General features: G+C 38.5%; 1 protein-coding gene across 4 annotated transcripts in view; it reads left to right on the forward strand.

Moving 5' to 3' along the window:
• The window catches only part of HECW1 (HECT, C2 and WW domain containing E3 ubiquitin protein ligase 1), a 441,131-nt gene that overhangs the window by 98,414 nt on the left and 325,222 nt on the right, over window positions 1-17,495 (forward strand). The window lies entirely within an intron of this gene.

Consider the following 17,495-nt stretch of genomic DNA (forward strand, 5'->3'; position numbering starts at 1 on the left):
GGAATTTTGTATTCGTAGGATAAACAGTAGCGTGACTACTGGATCATAGGGTAGTCTTTTAGTTTTGTTATTTCCTTTGCTGTGCAGGAGCTTTTTATGCTCTGTAGTGCTGGCAGTTTGTTTTTTGCTTTTATTTCCCTTGCCTCAGGAGACATATCTGGCAAAATGTTGCTATGCTCTATGTCAAAGAAGTTACTGCCCTTGCTCTCATCTAGAATGTTTATGATTTCAGGTCTTATATTTAGGTCTTTCATCCATTTGGATTTTATTTTTGTGTATAGTGTAAGGAAGGTGGTCCAGTTTCATTCTTTTGCGTGTAGCTGTCCAGTTTTCCCAACACCATTTGTTGAAGAGACTGTTTCCCAGTGGATATCCTTCCCTACATTGTCAAAGATTAATCAATCCTATGTGTCTCTCTTTGTGCCAGCACATACTGTCTTGATGATTACAGCCTTGTAGTGAAACTCGGAATCTGGATCTGTGATACCTCCTCTTTGCTTTTCATTTTCAAGGTTGCTTTGGCTACATGGGGTCTTCTGTGCTTCTATACTAATTTTAGAATTGTTTGTTCCAGCTCTGTGAAAAATGCTGTTGGTATTCTGATAGGGATTGCATTAAATCTGTATATTGCTTTGGGTAATATGGAGAATTTACCAATATTTATTCTTCTAATCCATGAGCATTAAATAAATATCATCTCATTTGTGCCATTTTCGGATCTTTACAGTTTTCAGATTGCAGTTCTTTCACCTTGGTTAAGTTTATTCCTAGGTATTTTATTATTTTGGGTGCAATCCTAAATGAGGTCGTCTTACTTATTCCTTCTGCTGTGTCATTATCAGTGTGTAGAAATGCAACAGATTTCTGTATGTTGACTTTGTATCCTGCGACTTTACTGAATTCACTTATCAGTTCTGTTAGTTTTTTGATGGAATCTTTAGGGTTTTCTATATATAGTGTCATGTCATCTATATAGTATCACGTCATCCTCAAATAGTGACAGGTTTATTTTTCCTTACCAATTTGGATGACTTTTATTCCTCTTTCTTGTCTGATTGTTGTGGTTAAGACTTCCAGTACTATGTTGAAGTAAAGTGGTAGTAGTGGAAATCTTTATCTTTTTCCTGATCATGGGGGAAAGCTTTCAATTTTTCACCATTGAGTCTGATGTTAGTTATGGGCTTTTCATATATGCCCTTTATTATGTTGAGATATGTTCTCCATAAACATACTTTGTTGATGTTTTTATCATGACTGGATGTTGTACTTTGACAAATGCTTTTTTCTGCAACTATTGAAATGATCCTCGTGTGTGTGTGTGTGTGTGTGTGTGTGTGTGTCTGTGTGTTTTGGAAATGATCTTCTGGTTTTTATCCTTCTCATGTTAATGTGATATATCACATTAATTGATTTGCAAATACTGAGTCACCCTTGCAGCCCAGGAATAAATCCCACTTCATGGTGAATAATTTTTTCATGAATCTTTGGTTTCAACTTGCTAATACTTCCTTGAGGATTTTTGCATCTATGTTCATCTTTTATCGTTCTCTTTTTTTTTTGTGGTGTCTTTTTTTAAATTCAAATTTTAGTTAACATACAGTGCAAAAATGATTTCTGGAGTAGAATTTAGTGATTCAGCACTAAATTACATTACATACAACACCCAATGCTCATCACAACAAGTGTCCTCCTGAATGCCCATCACCCAGTTATCCCATCCCCCCCCCACTTGCCTCCATCAACCCTCAGTTTGTTTCTATCTGTAAGAGTTGCTTCTGTTTTGTTTCCCTCTCTCCTCTTACTTTTCTCCTTCACATCTGTCCATCTGTTTTCTTTCTTAAATTCCACATATGAGTGAGGTCATGTGGTATTTGTCATTCTCTGACTGACTTATTTCATTTAATATAATACACTCTAGCTCCATCCATGTCATTGCAAATGGCAAACTTTCATTTTTTCATGGCTGAGTAATATTCCATTGTTATATATACCACATCTCCCTTATCCATCCATTAGTTGATTGACATTTGAGCTCTCTCCAGAGCTATTGTTGATAAACGCTGGGGTGCATGTACCCCTTCAAAACCATATTTGTTTATACTTTGGGTAAATACCTAATAGTGCAATTTCTGGATTGTAGAATAGTTCTATTTTTAACTTTTTGAGGAAACTCCATACTGTTCTTCAGAGTGGCTGCACCAGTTTTCATTCTCACCAATAGTGCAAGAGGGTGCCACTTTCTCTGCATCCTCACCAGCACCTGTGTTTCTAGTTGTTTCTAGTGTTGCTAATTTTAACCATTCTGACATGTGGGAGATGATACCTCATCATGATTTTGATTTGTGTTTACCTGATGATGAATGATACTGAGCATCTTTTCATGTGTTGGTTAGCCATGTGGCTGTCTTCTTTGGAAAAGTGTCTATTCATGTCTTCTGCCCATTTCTTCACTGGATTATTTGTTTTTTGGGTATTAAGTTTGATACTAAACCTTTACGGATTTTAGATACTAACCCTTTATCAGATATGCCATTTGAAAATATCTTTTCTCATTCCATAGGTTGGTTACCTTTTAGTTTTGTTGATTATTTTCTTCCCTGTGCAGAAGCTTTTTATCTTGATGAAGTCCTAATAGTTCATTTTTGCTTTTGTTTCCCTTGAATTTTAGGATTGGCTGTTCTAGCTCTGAAAAATGCTATTGGCATTTTGCTACAGATTGCATTAAATGTATTGATTGATTTGGGTAGAGTAGACATTTTAACGTTTTTCCAATCAATGAGCATGGTATGTTTTTCTAATTCTTTGTGTCCTCTTTGGTTTTTTTCATAAGTGGTCTATAGTTTTCAGAGTACAGATCTTTTACTTCTTTGGTTGGATTTATTCCTAGGTATCTTACGGGTTTTGGTGCAATTGTAAATGGAATCGATTCCTAGATTTCTCTTTCTGGTGCTTCATTATTTGTGTGTACAAATGTAACAGATTTCTGTATGTCGATTTTATATCCTGCAACTTTGCTGAATTAATGTATTAGTTCTAGAAATTTTTGGTGGAATCTTTCAGATTTTCTATGTAGAATATCATGTCATCTACGAATAGTGGAAGTTTGACTTCTTTCTTGCTGATTTAGATGCTTCTTATTTCTTTTTATTGTCTGATTGCTGAAGCTAAGACTTCCAGTACTATATTAAATAGTAATGGTGAGATGGAACATCCCTGTCTGATTCCTGACTAGGGGAAATGCTCTGTTTTTCCCCACTGAGGATGATATTAGCTGTGGGTCTTTTCATATATGGCCTTTATGAGGTACATTCCATCTATCCCGTCTTTGTTGAGGATTTTAAGCACTTTTTTAGATATTTATTTATTTATTTATTTATTTATTTATTTATTTATTTGACAGAGAGATAGAGAGTCAGAGGGCACAAGCAGGGGGAATGGCAGAGGGAGAGGGAGAAGCAGACTCCCCACTGAGCAGGGAGCCTGATGGGGGGGCTTGATACCGGGACCTTAAGATCATGACCTGAGCGGAAGGCAGACACTTAATTGACCGAGCCACCCAGGTACCTCCGTTGAGGGTTTTTATCAAGAATGGATGCTATGTTTTGTCAAATGATTTTTATGCATCTATATCGACAGGATCATATGATTCTTTTCTTTTGTTATGTGGTGTATCGTGTTGATTGATATACAAATACTGAACCCCTCCTGCCATCAAAGAATAAATCTCACTTGATCATGGTTAATAATCCTTGTGATTAAACCTTGTGATACACTGTTGAATTCAATTTACTAGTGTTTTATTGAGAATTTTTGCATCCATGTTCATCAGGGATATCGGCCTATAATTCTTTTTTTAGTGGGGTCTTTGTCTGGTTTTGGAATCATGGTAATGCTGGCTTCATAGATTAAGTTTGGAAGTTTTCCTTCCATTTCTATTTTCTGGAACAGTTTGAGAAGAATAAGTATTAATTCTTCTTTAAATGTCTAGTACAATTCCCTTGGGAAGCTATCAGGCCCAGGACTTCTGTCTGTTGGGAGATTTTTGATGACTGATTCAATTTCTTTGCTGGTTATGGATCTGTTCAAATTTTCTATTTCTTCCTGTTTCAGTTTTGGTAGTTTGTAAGTGTCTAGGAATTTGACCATTTCTTGCAGACTGCCCAATTTGTTGGCATGTAATTTTTCATAGCATTTTCTTATAATTGTGTTTCTGTGGTGATGTTTGTGATCTCTCTTCTTCCATTCATGATTTTATCTATTTGGAACCTATCTCTCTTTTTTTTTAATTTACTATCTCTTTTCTTTTTGATATGTCTGGCTAGGGTTTATCAATTTTATTAATTCTTTCGAAGAAAGAGCTCGTAGTTTTGTTAATCTGTTCTATTGTTTTTGTGTGTGTGTTTCTATATAGTTTATTTCTGCTCTAATCTTTATTATTTTCCTTCTTCTGCTGGCTCTAGCCTTTATTTGCTGTTCCTTTTCTAGTTCCTGTAGGTGTAAGGTTGCATTGTGTATTTGAGACTCTTCTTGCTTCTTGAGGTAAGCTTGTATTGCAATATGGTTCCCTCCTCAGGCTGCCTTTGCTGCATCCCAAATGTTTTGGACCATCATGTTTGTATTTCCATTTGCTTCCATATATTTTTCAAAAACTGTTCTTTAATTTCCTGGTTAACCCATTCATTTTATAGTAGCATATTCTTTAACCTCCATGTATTCAAGTTCTTTGCAATTTTTTCTCTGTGGTTAACTTCAATTTCATAGTGTTATGGTCTGAAATCATGCATGGTATGATATTGATCTTTCTGCACTTGTTGAGACCTGATTTATAACCCAGTGTGGGACTATTCTGGAGAATGTTCCATTCACACTCAAAAAGCATGCATAATTTGCTGTTTTAGGATGAATTGCTCTGAATATATCTGTGAAGTCCATCTGATCTAGTGTGTCATTCAAGGCTGTTGTTTCCTTGTTGATTTTCTGCTTAGATGATCTGTGCATTGCTGTGGGTGGGGGGTTAAAGTTCTCTACTGTCATTGCATTATTATCAATGAGTTTCTCTATGTTTATTATTAATTGATTTGTATATTTGGGTGCTCCCAAGTTGGTGGCATAAATATTTACAGTCATTAGATCTTCTTGATGGATAGACCCCTTAATTATGATATAATGCACTTCATCTCATATTACAGTCTTTGTTTTAAAATCTGATTTGATATAAGTACAGCTACTCCAGCTTTCTTTTGTCATCCATTAGTATGATAGATGGTTCTCCATCCCCTCACTATCAATCTGAATGTGTCTTTTTTTTTTTAAGATTTTATTTATTTATTCGTGAGAGACAGAGAGAGAGAGAGAGGCAGAGACCAAGGCAGAGGGAGAAGTAGGCTCCATGCAGGGAGCCCGAAGTGGGGCCCGATTTCGGGTCTCCAGGATCAGGCCCTGGGCCAAAGGTGGCGCTAAACCTCTGAGCCACCCAGGCTGCCCCTGAATGTGTCTTTAATTCTAACATGAGTCTCTCGTAGGCAGTATATAGATGGGTCTTGTTTGTTGTTGTCTTTTTTTTTAATCCATTCTGATACTCTGTGTCTTTGATTGGAACATTTAGTCCATTTACATTCAGAGTGATTATTGAAAGACATGAATTTAGTGCTATGGTGTTACCTGTCAAGTTGGCGTTTCTGGTGATGTTCTCTTATCATTTCTAGTCTTTGCTGCTTTCAGCCTTTTTTTCTCTCCACCCAGAGTCCCCTTTAAGGTTTCTTGCAGGGCTGGTGCAGTGGTCATAAATTCCATTAGTTTTTGTCTGAGAAATTCTTACTTTCTCTTCTGAATGACACCCATGCTGGATAAGGAATTCGTGGCTGCATATTTTTCCCCTTCAGCATGTTGAATAGATTATGCCATTCTCTGCTGGCCAGTCAAGTTTCTGTGCACAGGTCTTTTGGCAACCTGAGCTATCTTTCTTGTAGGTTGAGGACTTTTTTTCCCTTGCTGTTCAGGATTCTTTCTTTGTTTGTGTATTTTGTGGATTGGAGTATATGATATGCCTTGGCAATGGTTGGCTTGTTTTGAATTTGATGAGAGGTTTCTGTGCTTTTTTAGATTTTGATGTCAGTATTTTTTCCCAGATTAGGGGAGTTTTTAGCAATAATTTGTTCACATAAACCTTTCTCTTTTTGTCCTCTTCTTCTGGGACTCCTATGATACAAATGTTATTACATTTTAATAAGTCACTGAGGTCCCTAAGTCTATGTTGATGGTCCATTATTTCTCTTTCCCTCTTCTTTTCAGCTTCCTTATTGTCCATAATTTTATCTTCTATATCACTGATTTGCTCCTCTGCTTCAGTCATCCCATTTTTATTGAATCCATTTGGATTTGCATCTCAGTTATAACATTTTTAATTTTGGCCTAACTAGATTTTAGTTCTTTTATCTCTGCAGTAAGGGATTCTCTAGTGCTATGCTTTTTTTCAATCCCAGTTAGTATCCTTATAATAGTTTTTTTATATTCTAGTTCAGACATCGTGCTTATATCTGTAGAGGTTAAATACCTGGCCATTATTTCTACTTCCTGTTCTTTCTTTGGGAATGTATTTCTACATGTCATCATTTTGTCTAGTAAAGAAAAAAAGAAAGAAAAAAAAAACAAAAAACAAAACCCAAAACACTTGTTCCTGGGTGTGTTTTGGTCTGCTTTTTAAAAGAATCTAGTTCCAAAAATTAAAAAATAATAATAAAGTGAAAATAAACAAAAAAAATAAAAAGCATATAAGAAATACATATAAATAAACATTTTTAAAATGTTAATAATAAAAACTTTAAAAAGAAATTGAAAAAATAAGGAAATAGTGAAAAATAAATAAAGAATAAAAGTGAAATTAGGAAGCTAGATCCTATCTCCTCTAGAGCTAAAGCTTTGCAGCATTCTATGATCAGTAGACTCGCTACAAGCGAGTTGTTTGTGCTGGTCTTCTAGGGGAGGGGCCAGCTGTGCAGATTCTCCCATGACTGATTTCAGGGGAATTGGATCTCCAGGGCACAGTGGGGCGGGCTTGGCATGAGCTGCTCTGGCCCCCACCAGGTGGTGCTGTTTTGCTCCCTGAAGGCTTTCCATGCTGATGGACGGGATACATATGGCAGTGCCCAACTCTTAGCCCTGGAGTTGAAAGCTTGTGCCCCCTACTCTTCAGTAAGCTCTCACAGAAGAGCGGCTAATCACCTCTCTTGTGTTCCTGGAATCAACCCTCCTGTGTTCCATCAGAACCCTTCATTTACCCTGCTTGTGTCTGTATATCAGGCACTCAACTGAGTTTCAAAACTCCAAATATTAGGGACTCTTGCAGCACCGCCTGGAGCTGTTCCTCTGGAGGAGGATCCCGCTGTGGTTTTGGTGTTTACCCACCATGCCAGGAAAGCAGTCTTATAACTGGGCAGCAGTTTATGGCAAAACAGAGCAGAAAGCTGGCACCAAAACCCTGGTGGTCTCAGCTGGCTTCCCTGCTCCTTTGCCTGGCAACAGCTCAGCACTTAGGTACCACGCGTTCTTACGACCACACTGCCACACCTGGGACTCCACCCCACTTCTCCACCTGAGTACCTTTAAGCCAGCCGCATCACCCAAAGTATCAGACTTCTAAACAATCAGGTTTTGTGCTCTGCTGCTTGTGATACTTTGTGGTAGCCTCCTTAAGCAGGGCTCTTTCTGCCTCCATACCCACAGCTTCATCTCCCCCAAGTCAACTCTCGGCCCCTCTGCTTCAGAAGGTTTTCACTTTTCTACTTGCAGATTTGCAGTGTTTGTTCCCTCGGACCTCTGATTTCTTGGATGTTCAGAATGATTTGATAGCTATCTAGCTGTGTTCCAGGGCTGAGACAAGCTTAGGGCTCACCCTACTCCTCTGCGATCCTAACCCCTCTCCTCCTGGGGTGTCTTTATCTGGTTTGGGCATCTGTGGAATAAATCTGGAAGTTTGCTTTCCTCTTCCATTATTTGGAGGAGTTTGAGAAGAACTGGTATTAAATCTTCTTTAAGTGTGTGGTAGGATTTGCCTGTGAAGCCATCTAGACCTGGCTTTTGTTTGCTAGGAGTTTTTCAATTGCTGATTCAATTTCACTGCTAGTAATCTCTCTGTTCAAATTTCTGTTTCTTCCTAATTCAATTTTGGGAGATTATGTGTTTCTAGATATTTATCCATTTCTTCTAGTTCGTCTGCTTTGTTGGCACATGATTTTTCACAATGCTCTCTTATAATCCTTTGTGTTTATGTGGTATCAGTTGTTATTTCTGATTTTGTGGGGTTTTTTGTATCCTCTCTTTTTGTTTTTGATGAGTCTCTCTAAAGGTTTATTAATTTTGTTCATCTTTTCAAAGAACCAGCTTCTGGTTTCATTGATCCGTTCTATTGTTTTTTGGTTTCTATTTCATTTATTTCTACTTTAATCTTTATTATTTTCTTTCTCCTACTGGTTTTAAGTTCTGTTTGTTCTTCTTCTCTTTTTCATTAAAGACTTTTTTTTAAAAGATTTTATTTATTTATTCATGATAGACAGACAGAGAGAGAGAGAGACAGGCAGAGGGAGAAGCAGGCTCCATGCTGGGAGCCAGACGCGGGACTCGATCCCAGGACTCCAGGATCATGCCCTGGGCCAAAGGCAGGTGCTGAACCACTCACTGAGCCACCCAGGGATCCCCTTTGTTTGTTCTTCTTTTCCTAACTCCTTTAGGTATAAAGCTGGATTGTTTATTTGAGATTTCTCTTGCTTCTTGAGGTAGGTCTGTATTGCTATAAACTTCCCTGTTAGGACCACTTTTGCTGCATCCCTAACATTTTGGATTGTTGTGTTTTCACTTTCATTTGTCTCCATATATTTTTTAAATTTCATCTTTCATTTCTGTTTGGTCCATTCATTATTTAGTAGCATGTTATTTAACCTCTATATATTTGTGTCTTTCCAGATATTTTCTTGTGGTTGATTTCTAGTCTCATAGCATTGTGGTCAGAAAATATTCATAGAATGACTTCAATCTTCTTAAATTTGTTGAGATGTGTTTTATGTGCTAATATGTAATCTATTCGGGAAAATATTCCATGTGCACTTGAAAAGGATGTGTATTCTCCTGTTTTAGGATGGGATATTCTGAATATATCTATTAAATTCTTTTTGTCCAGTGTGTTATTCAAAGCCCCTGTTTCTTTATTGATTTTCTGTTTGGATGATCTGCCCATTGATGTAAGTGAGGTGTTAAAATCCCCCATTGTTATTGTATTACTATTGATTACTTCCTTTATGCTTGTTATTAACTGCTTAAAGTATTTTGGTGCTCCCATGTTAGGTGCATAAATATTTACAATTGTTATATCTTCTGTTGGACTGTCCCCTTAATGATTACATGATGTCTTTCCTTGTCTGTCTCTTTTTTTTATTTTTTTTCTTTCCTTGTCTCTTGTTGCAGTCTTGTTTGAGTGTCTATTTTGTCCAAGCTAAGCATTACTACCACAGCTTTCTTTTCACATCCATTTGCATGATAAATTATTTTCTATACCTTCACTTTCAATCTACAAGTGTCTTTAGGTCTGAAATGAGACTCTTGTGGGCAGCATATGGATGAGTCTTGGTTTTTGTTTGTTCTTCGTTTTTTGTTTTTGTTTTTTCATTTATTCTATCACTCTGTGTCTTCTGATGGGAGCATTTAGTTCACTTAGATTCAGTTTTCAGATATTATTTCTTCAGAGAGCTGTTCCTGTCTTTTCTTTCTCTTCTCCTTCTGGTTTCCCTATAATGTGAATATTATTATGCTCTATGATGTTACTGAGTTCCCTAAGTCTATTCTCTTGTCTATTCTCTTATTTTTTTCTCTTTCTCTCACCTCTTTAGCTTGATTACCTTCCATTACTCTGTTTCCCAGGTCATTGCTTTGTTCTTCTGCTTCTTCTAGCCCACTATTTATTCTATGTAGTGTATTTTTAATTTTAGTTATTGTATTCTTCATCCCTGATTGGTTCTTTTTAAAACATCTCATTGTTGAGGGTCTCACTGATGTCCCCCATTGTTTTCTCAAGTCCAGTGAGTATATTTATGATCATTGTATCTTTATGATCATTGCTGTAAAATATCTGTCGGGTAGACAAGGAAAGAAAAAAAATTTAAAAAAGAGAGAGACAAGGAAAGACATCATGTAATCATTAAGGGGACAGTCCAACAAAAGATATAACAATTGTAAATATTTATGCACCCAACATGGGAGCACCGAAATACTTTAAGCAGTTAATAGCAAGCATAAAAGAAGTAATCAATAGTAATACAATAACAATGGGGGATTTTAACACCTCACTTACATCAATCCATTTCACTTAGGCCTCTTGCTGTGATTTTGTCCTGTTCTTTCATTTGGGACATATTTTTCTGTCCCCTCATTTTGTCTAACTCTGTGTGTTTCTCCGTATTAGGAAAGACAGCTGTTTCTCCTGCACTGGAAACTAGTGGCCTTATGAAGAGGTCCCATAGTGCCCTGCTGTGTGGCATTCCCTGTTCACTAGAACCTGGCATTTTAGGGGTATTTTGTAATGTACGTGCCCTGCTGTTGTGGCTGAGTCACTTTTTTCCTTCCAATCATGTGCGATGTTTCTCTTTGCCTGCTATGGCCAGTGTTTGGTCCCTATAATGTTAGTGGGCAGTCTGGGGATGCCATGGGCTTGAGTTGAGTCAGACTAGTGTTTACCAGAAATGCAATAGCACCAACCACAGACTGTTTTTCCTGTGTTGTCCCCTGATAAGTTTTCGTTGGTGGGCAGGGCTTGTAGTCAGAGGAGCAGGGTCTGCTTGCACACTGCCAGGCTGTGGCACTGCCTGTCTGGGCTCTGGCCACAGCATGGTGGAGAGGACAAATCCACCAGAAGCATAGGGTGGGATGGTGGTGCTAGCAAGCTTTGCATGCTGCCGGTCCTCTGTGGTAAGGACCTTGCAGTGCTGAGACATGGGCAGCCTGTCTGACGCTGTGGAAACATAGAGTGGAGGGCACTGTGGCAAGGCAGTGGTGCTAGCAAACTTTGCACATGTCAGGTCCTCTTAGAAAGGGCCCTGAACCCCTAGGACTGAGAGCATCCATCCTGGGTGGACTGGGTTGAGGAGGTGGTGGGGAGTGGAAGGGTAGCAGCTCTAAGAAGTTTGGTAGAGTCCCATAGGCACTGGGGAGCAGGGGAAGGAAACGGCACCTTCCAGTTCCTCTATTCCTGAGGGAGTTCCCCAGTGATCTCTATCCCTTCAGGACATGGTCTGAGACCAGTAAATACCTCTCCCTCCCATGTGCTCCAAGCGCCTTCCAAACTGCTGGTTTTAGGCTGTATTTCATGGGTTATTTGTTGTGTTGTGTCTTTAAGGTTGAGAACTCCGTTTCCTCTGCCTACATTTTCTCCAGAGTTGAGACTGCTGATTTTTTAAAATTCCAGGCTTTTAGTTCTGCTGGTTGAAGGTACTCAAGAAATTCGACCCCTCCGATTTTCAAAGCCAAATGTCTTCAAAGGGATTCATCTCCCCTGCGCAGGCTGCCCAGTATAGGGGGTCTTTTCTCTCCCACCTCCATGCCTAGGGCATCCCTCCCTCCTGAGGATTGTCTCACAGTCCAGTTAGTTGCCAAATGCTTCTCTGCCCTCCTACTGTCTTCAGTGTGGCCTTTTTTCTATCTTTAGTTCTGCCAATCTTCACATTATTTTCTAGATTATTTATACTGATGGGAGTGTTATCTAGTTGTATCTGTGGCATAAAGTGAGCCTAGGGTCCTCCTACTCTGCTATCTTCCCTGGAAGTCTTTGCAAAAAAAAACTTTTGAAATTGTTTTGAGGGGTACCTGGGTGGCTCAGTTGGTTAAACATCAGACTGTTGATTTTGGCTCAGGTCATGATCACAGGATCATGAGATCGAGCTCTGAGTAGGGCTTCACACTGAGCGTGGAGCCTGCTTAGGATTCCTTCTCCCCCTCTTCCTCTGCCCTTCCCCCTCCCCCTCTCTCTTTTCTCTCTCTAAAAAAGAAGTGTCTTGAGTTTCTTCCATACTTACAGTTCTCATAAATTTTAGAAGAAAAGTAAAATTTTTAGAAAAATTAACCACTTCATCAGGATATGGGAATTTATTATGTTAGACTTTTAAATATTTTTCTTTTATGCTTTAAAACTGCATTCCCTACCAATAGTAGTTATTATCTGCTTTCATAATACTAATGTTGCTTATTCACTTTTTCTCTCTAGTTTTTCCTTCCTAAATGTGTGTGTACTTGTGTGTGTGTGTGTGTGTGTGTATAGGTGTGCGCACATGTATATATTTCTCTAGTTTTTCATATATATATTTCTAAATTTTACAGTTCCTTTTTAGTTTCTCAAATATTTTTTTCTGTTTTTTCATGTTTATGTGCATATATATGTAAAATTAAAGAATGAAGTAAATGAACAAGATCGGTAATACTCTGCTTTTGTTTTGTTTTGTTTTGTTTTTCTAATTTTGAAAAAAAATGTAAGGACTTAAGTCTCATTTCCTTTATTTACTTTCTGTCTTATTTCATAGCAAAGAAGTTAAGTATATAGTACTAGTTACTAGTTCTGTATAGGATCTGACCTATTACAATTGGAAGGGTTAGTGTTTCTAGGAGAAAGAGTGGTGGTATTTGCCATCCTATACAGAAGTGTTTGCGTGTTTGAACCTTCAAATGGCTGAGCCAGTGAGTGCTGGCTGGGCTGAGGTCCTATTTAATGCCATAGGTTCTCCTTTTGAGTATAGTTTTGCTTGTGTTCCTTCTGTTGCCTTCCCATCATCATTAATTTCTAAAGGCTATAATTGCTATTTAAAATTCCTTTTAACCAAGAAGCTATTTAGGTTCTTAGTTTTAAATTGGTTAAGGTATTTTTAAACTTCAAATTTGCATTATTAATATCTAGCCTAGTTGCTTCATGGTCAGAGCATGTCATCCGTATTCTTTCCATAGCTTGTAATTTACCTAGTTTTTCTTTGTGGTCCGTGTATAACTAGTTTTTGTAAATGGTTCATGAATATTAGAAAACAAATCTATCCTTTGATGGTCAGGATCTTGAAGGCTTTCCTCAATAGCTTTGTTCTGGTCATGGCTGTCCCAGAGGACATGTAATGACAATGTGGCAGAAGAGGGGGCAGAGAGACCACCATGATTCTTCAAATTGCCTGACCCCCACAAAGGAGAGACCTTTATCCAGTGTCTTATGGCAGTAGACTTGGGCCCTCTGTTGCCGGACTTGGAAGTCATATGGGTCTGAATGCCATTTTGTGTGATCTGGGTTTTATGAGAGGAAATTTGAGGCTGTGACATGAAACAGGTTTTTAAAACCTTCTCAGCTGTGGCAGTAGGCAGCCCACCCTGCTTAGTTGTCAGCACTGTTGGCTTTTTCTATTTCTCTTGTGCCACAGTAAGCTCCAGATGTTGCCTTGTACTGTTCTCCAGATGTTTTGACTATCCAGAGGTAGCAGTCTCCTAGTACATGTCCTGCTTGCCTTTCTTTGGTGGAGGGACAAATGCTGTGCAATCTTAAAGCACTCTTGGACTAACCCTAAAGGGAATATTATTTAGGACCTTGTCACAAGTGGAATTAGATGCCACTTCAATAAGTCCTCTGATTACACTTTCCCAGCCCTAGACCATGCATACTTTCTTTAACAATAGCAGCTTATTACCAATTACACTATACTAGAAAAAAATTAAAGACTCACTTTTATCTTCTCTCCATATTTTGCTTCATAGGCAATTTATGCTTGAATTCTGATCCTGAACCCAAGACCATAAATTATAATTAAGCCTCAGTTAGATATGTAAAATATATTCTTGGCTCCAGCTAAATGAAGTCTTTCCCTGGGAATGCTGATAAGAAATAAGAAACATGTTTCTTCGTACTCAAAATGCATGAATTCTGTTAAATAAGGTCGGTGTTGGATTACAGTTGAATGTATCAAATTAATGAGATCAGTTGCAACTTCTTTCCATTTATAGATGAATTGTGGTGTCCTAAAGAGGAAGGTATGTCTTATTCTCTCCAGAATCATTGCTTGCAAGGAAGAGAAACCTATTTGAGCGAATTCAAAAAAGGGAAAGTCGTAGAGGAGCAGTGTTGTAAAATCATATGACAGATTCACTTGCAAAATCACAAGGGCCTTAGGTTTCTCTCCACTTCTCTTTTTGCACTATATTCCTTTGCCTGTTCATGGCCTTATGTGGCCTGAGGTTTGGATGACCTCACAGAACTAACACCTACCACTCATGTATCTTAGAACCAACAGGAAAGGAATTCTTTTTGGTCACTGACCAGCCAATTAATTGGCCCCATTTGGTGCCATGTCCATCTCTGGCAGTCAGCTCTGGCCTGGGAGTGGTGTCATTTAGGGCTGCCAGCACCTGCTCCCCGTGGGGCTGGAGAGGAAAGAATTTCCAAGAAGAGGAAATTCTGAGCTGGAAAGACAGGCGGCGAGGTTTGTGTGGTGCAGAGGGAGAGGGCCAGAAGATCACTTAGGTGTTAGGAGGCATTTTACATTCCCCTTTGGAAGAGACCTGTACAAATGACCAACAATCTGCGTCAAAAAGGATTTTGAAGCTTTAGGAACAGAATTTTGCAGGTGAAAACTGATAGTTCATCTTGTATTTTTAACTTAAAAAAATCAATATTACAATGCTGGACCATTCAACTTCAGGTATATTTAGATCACAGGGTGAATTTTGTTCCCATGCGGCAACGTGATATGAGGCAACAGGAGAGGAATCAGGTCCTGGTTCTTCCTCATGCAGTGGCACATGGTCACCTTGAGAGCCTGTTCTTGACTCCTCTAGAGTTCAGGTTGCTTTTTCCAAACAAGAAAATAAGATGTATCTTGGCTCTAAAAATGAGCAGAACTGGGCCAGAAATTCACAGGCTTCACTGCGCATAATCAGGTGTAGCTGGTGTCACAGAAGGAAGCCCTGAGACATATATATTCATGGTTAGATCCTATTACTCTAAAGGGACATGTGGGTGCAACATTTGGTGCCCACTGTGCGCTTGCTGACATGTCCTGAACAAATCTGTTTTCTAAGGCCTGAGAGCACTTTTATTTTTTTTTAATGATTTTATTTATTTATTCATGAGAAACAGAGAGAGAGAGAGGTAGAGACACAGGCAGAGGGAGAAGCAGGCTCCACGCAGGGAGCCTGACGTGGGACTCGACCCTGGGTCTCCAGGACCAGGCCCTGGGCCAAAGGCAGTGCTAAGCCGCTGAGCCAACCCGGGCTGCCCCTGAGAGCACTTTTAACATGGTTTGACAGGTCCCTTATCAAATAACGTAGTTATCTGTTAATTACCTGTGCTTTAAAGCTCAGGGACTTTAGAGAGGTGGTTGCCAGGGTCCCATCTCATGTGCATAGACAAAAGTAATGGTACATGGTACAACATTAGAGGTTTGGGGGGATTTTGTGGTTTCTGATGCTGATTTTCCAAGGTTATTTTATATTTTGATCTCTTTAGGCCAAGGATGACACATGTGCCACTCAATCAGAGAAGATACTTGACTTAAAGCCTATTTAACCTTCCTAACATTGGTTAGAATCATAACTTTTTTCCCTCTTACCATCTGTGTCTCTTGAAGGCCCTAATGCCAAGCCTCATGTATAGTAACTGCTCAGTCAGTGCCTCCTAAACAAAATATCTGAAGAACTAACTAGCTTTCAATATTTGAGTTGACCACATTTTTTTTTTTATCATAGATAGTAATGTTAGTTGACTTTTGTGGAATGATTATGTAGTGTAGATTCTTGCTTCTCAAAGTGTGGTCCGTGGACTAGATCATGTGCTCACTTGGGAAACTGATAGCAATGCTGAGTTCAGGCCCCCACCCAGACCTACTGAATCAGAATGTGTATTTTAACAATGTCTGTGGGAAATTCATGTCATTCAGGCTTATAAAGCTCACTCTGGGCCATGTTTCTCAAGCCTCGTGGCAATTAGATTCACAGAAAAATTAGGTCAAAATTTCTGTGGGTGCAAAGCAGGCTTCAGTATCTTTCAGAACTCCCTAGGAAACCCACAGAAGTAGCTCACTATAACTCTAGAGGAAGTAGGCCTAGTCATTTTGGATAATCTGGGCTTTTTTTCTCTTTAGTTTTTAAATTTTATTTTAATTCTAGGACAATAGAGTGATTCAACAATTCTATACATTACTCAGTCCTCATCACCGTAAGTGTACTCCTCATCTTCACCTATTTCATGCATACCCCACTGACCTCCCCGCTCCCTGTAACAATCAGTTTCTTCTCTATTTTTAAGTCACTTTTTGTTTTTGTCTCTTTCTTCTTTGCTCATTTGTTTTTCTTAAATTCCACATATGAATGTGATCATATGGTATTCGTCTATCTCTGACTGACTTATTTCACTTAGCATTATAACATCTAGGTCCATCCATGTCTTAGCAAATGACAAGATTTCATTCCTTTTTGTGGCTAATATTTCAGTGTGTGTGTGTGTGTGTGTACCAAATCTTTATCCATTCTTCTATTGATGGCTACTTGAGTTGCTTTCATAATTTGGCTATTATAAATGATGATGCAAAAAACATAGGGGTAACATATATCTTTTTGAATTAGTGTTTTTGTGTTCTTTGGGTAAATACCCAGTAGTGGACATACCAGATCATGTGGTAATTCTGATATTAATTTTTGAGGACCCTCCATCCTATTTTTCACGTCGGCTACATTCATTGGCATTCCCACCAACAGTGCACAAGGGTTCCTTTTTCTCCACATCCTTGCCAACACTTGTTATGCTTTTGGTTTTAGCCATTCTGACCTCATGTGGATTTTGATCTGTATTTCTCTGATCATGAGTAATGTTGAGCATCTTTTCATGTGTGTTGACCATGCGTATGTCTTCTTTGGAGAAATGTCTGTTCATGTCTTCTGTCCATTCTTAATTGGATCATTTGTTTTTTGGTGTTGAGTTGTGTAAGTTCTTTATATATTTCGGATGCTAACCTTGTACTGGATATGTAATTTGCAAATATCTTCTATTCCATAGATTGCCTTTTAGTTTTGTTGTTTCCTTTGTTGTGCAGAAGCTTTATTTTGATGTAGACCCAATAGTTTATTTTTGCTTTTGTTTCCTTCGCCTCAGAAGACACATCTAGAAAAATGTTCCTTCAACCAATGTCACGGACATTACTGCCTATGCTTTCTTCTAGGGTTTTTATGGTTTCAGGTCTCACATTCAGGTCTTCAATCCATTTTGAGTTTATTTTTATGTATAGTGCAATAAAATGGTCCAGTTTTATTTTGCACCCAGCTGGACAATCTGGGTTTTCACTCTGAAAGTCAGATGCCACAGTCATAAACTGAGTCACCTTTCCTTCCAATAAAATCTAGTTCTATCTCTGTATCTTGCATGTCTTGCAAAAGTAGAATATTCATTTCTCGAAGATACTTTGTGTCCGAAGAGATTGCATTTGAGCCATTTTTAATGT

Source organism: Canis aureus, chromosome 21, assembly GCF_053574225.1.
Source record: "Canis aureus isolate CA01 chromosome 21, VMU_Caureus_v.1.0, whole genome shotgun sequence".
In the NCBI taxonomy this organism is placed as follows: Eukaryota; Metazoa; Chordata; class Mammalia; order Carnivora; family Canidae; genus Canis; species Canis aureus.